We start from the raw sequence: 5,285 nt of genomic DNA, 5'->3' as shown, positions 1-5,285 counted from the left end.
AGCTAATGGCCGCCGAGTCACTCCGCCTCCTCATCGCCTCACTAATATAAGAACTACAATTCCCAGAAAGCACGTCGACCATGGACACATAGTCCGCCACCCAGAGCTCAGCGCAAAGCACAGCGGGAGATGGAGTCCGAAAGGCGACTAAGGGGCGCGCGCAAAGGCCAGGGGGAATCCCGCCTCTGACGCGAGGACTCTGGGATCAGTAGTTCGCTTGGGTCGCCTGACAATCCCCAGATGACTACAAGCCCCATAGGGCACCGCGGTAGCTACGGAGCGTGGCAGGAGAGCATTTCGGGCTTTGAAGTTCCTTAGAGTAGCAGCTGGAGCGCTGTGACTTATGGGAGATGTGGTGCGCTTAGAAACTGCAAGTGCTGTCGGGAGTGAGAGGGACTCTGGGAAGGTGGAGGACTGAGCAAGCTAGATTAAAGGGGAAGCAGTCTGTAAATGAACGGAAGCGCCTGAGTGGGTTTGATCTGAGAGTGAGGGACCCTCGAGAAAGCCGGGAAACTCTCCGAAACTGGATTGCAAACCAGAAAGAAGCTGGGCTGCGGCCCAATAATAAACCATCTGAGGGCTGGAATGTGACCACCGTTGGTGTTACAAGGAGCATTTCTAGCAACCAGTGGGCCTTAGAAGTAGGGCATAGCCCCAGACCTACATAAACCCACTGCCACCAAGTTGGTTTCTGCTCTTAGCATCCTTTTATAGATGTCGAAACTAGGGTGTCCGTGGATTATAACTCGTGTCTCTCTCCTCCCCGCCTTTCCCAGTGGCTCGTGGGAATTATCGGTTCGTTGCCGGGCACTGTAACCACTGCGCCACTAGGCCCTCTTGTAGCGCCTGCTGGATGAAATGTAGCCCTCCCCCATCTCAGCAGGATCAAGGAGTTAGCCTGCTCAGAGTCCCGTCAGCTCTGAGAAACCACCTGAGTCCATCCTTAACCGCATATGTCCCCCACCAGACCTATCCATCTACATCTGCTCTTTGCATCCTCCCATTTCTGTGTGAGGTTTACTGTGTAGTTGATTATGTGTTGCTACCTCGTCACAGCCGTCTCCGGCCAGGTTTATATCATCCTTGTTAATCTATGCCTTTTTGCAGCATGTTTACATCTGCCTATGACGATATTCTTTGCACCTCCTTTCCCATGTGCCTAAGATGCTAGATCCTTTCCTGTTTACCCACCTTGGCCACCCCATCTCGGTCTGTGACTGGGTGCCCTCTCCTTACCAGCTCTGTCTATGTGTCCTTTACATACTAACAATTCACATCTGCATGGATGCCACCTCCCCATTCCCAGAAAGCACAAAGTTCTACCGAGCGCGAGCCATGAAAAGACTACTGAGGTTTTGAGGGAAGGATGATAAGGATAATCATGATGACAATGAAAAGAGATGAGGCAAGGCCCAAGCTTGACTCCACCCAACAGACCTACTGTGTCCCTCTCCTCCCGTGCCTCTCGGCCCTGCCCTCATAGAGCCAAGCTCCCAGGCACCTTCTCCAGAAACCTCCTCAAATCTATTTGCTCCCCGCTCTGCATGCCCACAGGAGAAAGATGAGGCTTTCTGCTCCCATAAAGAGTTAGCAATCTTGGAAAACCCACAGGGACAAGTCTACCTCTCTTCTCTCTCTCTCTTTCTCTCTCACTCTCACTCTACCAGTTCTCAAACTTGAAAGTACATTAGCATCCCTAAGTATGACTGTTAAAAATGCTAATTCCTGAATTCCAGCCTAAGAAATTACTTTGCACCTGGTAGAGGGTGGAGGCTGGGAGTCCAGTGTTTAATAAACACTTTGGTTGATTGCAAAGCCAGAGCACTGAGGCCCTCACTCAGGAACCAGACCTCCAGGTCTGACCTTGCAACCGGTATGCTTGACAGGATGCTAACGCCTAAAACCTGCTTCTGAATCTAGGCTCCTTGGCCTACTCTCTGATGACTCTGGGCAGGCAATTCTCTGAGTCTCCAATTCCTCCTTTGAAAAGCAGACAGAAAAAAAAAAAAAAAAGAAAAAAGAAAAGCAGACAGAACACTAAAGAGGTCTGTCCTACTTCTGAGGAGTGCGGGTGGTGCAGTGGTTAAAGCACTCAGCTGCTCATTGAAATGTCCTCAATTCAAACCCCCCAACAGCTCCTCTGGAGAAAGGAGCTTTCCCTCAAGTTTGACAGTCTTGGCAACCCTATGGGGTGGTTCCACCCTACCCCACCTGGTGACTTTGAATGGGAATCCACTGAGGGTAGTGATGGTAGTTCTCTATCTATGAGAAACAGCTGAAATTAGCACACAGTGAAAGTGCTTTAGAGATCATCAGAGAAAGGGAAATGCTTGCCTTTGTTCCTGGTCTACACATCTTGCTGCCCAGCAGAAGAGAGACATCCCTTAAGGGGAGGGATCTTTGTTGAGCAAATATTTTCTGAGTTGTTTCTGCCCTGCTGTTGTACCCTGCGCTCAAAAAAAGGTTGTCTTCTTGTGGTACATACATCCCATCGCCTATTCAGCCAGTGAGAGAAATGAAATGGTGGTACATGCTATACGATTGAGCTTGAAGATTGAGTTAGACATTATGCTGATTGAAATAAGTCAATCACAAACAGATAGTAATTACATGACTTCATATATGTATATATGAAGAAACGGCAAATGTACAGAAACTAAAGTTTATTAGTGGCTCCAGGAGTGGAAGTGGAGAGAAAATGGAGGTAAACAGTGATGGAAAAAGCTGATTAAGGGTAAGGTTACCCGGACGATGACTACGTCCCTGTCCGTAAGCTGGAGGCCTGCAGAAAGTTAAATTGGCAGATTTCCACAAAAAGAAAAGTGAAACAGGATTCCCGCCTCACACCACACACATAACTAAATGCAAGCTCCTTCCCTGTTGCTGAACAGTCGTGAGAAGCTGGAAGCCCAGGTGGCCTTCACAACTCAGCTCCACCCATAACCACTAGCATGGCTGAGGACGGCCTTGCTGCTGGGGGTGTCACACGCTCATGCCCTTGACCAGAGGGGCCAAAGACCGCCCTCATCCAGAATGGCCTAGCACGTGGGATTCACAAAGCTGCCAAAGCCCAGGCAAGTGCTCTGCTCATTGTTAGTGTGCTTGCCTCCATCTCTGAAGAAGCTCTGTCTGTGAAATGAGTGGGGGCCCTTTGTACGGAACACCAAATAAACCTGATTAAGGTGGACAACAAGAAACTAGGGGATTGATGACCTCATTTGGAGACCCCAAGGAGACAAAGAGCTTGCTGGAGGCAGGACACTCACAGGCCCTGTGAGACATTCCAGCTGACAAGACACGTGGAGCTACGCTAGAGCCCTGGACCTGAAGGAGCCACATGGAGACCCCTGCCAGCGCTGAGATGCTTCCACTGCCACTGGATCCACAAGACTTTCCACCCACTGGCCTGTGATCTTTCTACATTCAGCAATATTGCATGGCTGCATGAGTCTAAAGAGGAACTTATGGACGAGTGTTAACATATGGGGTAAAATCAGACTTATGGACTTATGGACTTGATCTGGATATTTCTTAATATTCAATTGCTCTTGTATATAAAGTTCTCTCTTACACACACAAAAAGAAGAAAGAAAGAAAGAAAGAAAGAAAGAAAGAAAGAAAGAAAGAAAGAAAGAAAGAGACTAGGGGACGAGCAGGCTTCCGCACAATTGACATAAAGCGGTTGGTTCCAGTTGTGTGGTTTTGAAAAACCTATGGCTGAGAATTCAAGCCAAGGATGTCAGTGAAGAAATATTTTTAAATGCAAAGAATGAAGAAATGAAGAACTTGGCTCTGAAAAAGATGAATTTAAGTTCAAAATGGAGCAAGAATCCCCATGTGCAATCTAAAACCGAAAGCTGGTTGAAGTATCTGCAAAGGCCATGCTGTCTGACCTAGCTTTTAATGGCGGATTATCTAATATAGTCACAAACGCACAAAGAGCAGGAGACAAAATCAATGCCCGGGGCCTCGTAATGATGAAAAACTTTGGTTCATTAAAACATCATTACGAGGTAAAACTTTGTTCATCAAAAGACTTTACCAAAATAGTGAAAAGACAGGCCACTCAAGTGGGAGAACATCTTGGAACCCATAGATCCAACAGGAATCTAAAATACCAGAAGCAACAAAGCCCACATGGAACAACATATCAACCTGTGTGATCACAAATGGGTGCATAAGCAAATGTGGTGAAGAAAGCTGATGGTGCCCGGCTATCAAAAAGTATAGCGTCTGGGGTCTTAAAGGCTTGAAGGTAATCAGGCGGCCATCAAGCTCAGAAGCAACAAAGCCCACATGGAAGAAGCTCACCAGCCTATGCAACCATAAGGTGTCGAAGGGATCAGCTATAAGGCATCATCAAAACAAAAAGTCTTACCATAGTGAATGATGGAGGGGAGTGCGGAGTGGAGACCCAAAGCCCATTAGTAGGCCACTGGAGATCCCCTTGCAGAGGGGTCTCAGGGAGGAGATGAGCCATCCAGGGTGCAATGTAACAATGATGAGAAATACAACTTTCCTCTAATTCCTAAATGTTTCCTCCCCACTCCCACTACCATGACTCGAATTCTATCTTGCAAGTCTGGCTAGACCAGAGGATGTACACTGGTACAGATAGGAACTGAAAATACAGGGAATCCAGGGCGGATGAGCCCTACAGGACCAGTGGTGTGAGTGGCGAAACAGGGAGGGTAAAGGGAGAATGGGTAGAAAGATGGAACCAATTACAAGGAACTGTGTGTGACCTCCTCCCTGGGGGAGGGGAGACGTCAGACAGGGCAAGATATGACAAAATACCAATTTATAAACTATCAAGGGCTCATGAGGGAGGGGGGAGCGGGGAGGGAGGGGAAAAATGAGGACCTAATGTCGGGGGTTTAAGTGGAGAGAAAATGTTTTGAGAATGATGAGGGCAACTGATGTACAAATGCGCTTTACACAATTGATGTGTGTATGGATTGCAATAACAGTTGTATGAGCCCCTAATAAAATGTTTAAAAAAAAGAATCTAAAATACAAAATACAAATCCCGGTTGGACTACTTAGCCACCCAAAGAGAAAGAGCCCAATCACAAAGGAGCGAAGGGCTTGACTAGGTATTGCACCAAAGAGGGCGTTCAAGCGGCCCCCACACACGTGAAGAGATGCTCCCTGTCACCAGAGACGTGCATTTAGACAACCCGTTAGCCGTTCATCCAACTGGGGGGTAGGGGCATTCACTTCACTACTGCTCAGAGGGTTAACTTTCTTTTTTTGGAAGCAGAAAGTAACACAAGGTGGTGAGG

The sequence above is a fragment of the Echinops telfairi genome, unplaced genomic scaffold (assembly GCF_000313985.2).
Source record: "Echinops telfairi isolate 266 unplaced genomic scaffold, ASM31398v2 ScPeMD7_7425;HRSCAF=8463, whole genome shotgun sequence".
In the NCBI taxonomy this organism is placed as follows: Eukaryota; Metazoa; Chordata; class Mammalia; order Afrosoricida; family Tenrecidae; genus Echinops; species Echinops telfairi.
Note: the sequence above shows the minus strand (reverse complement) of the source record.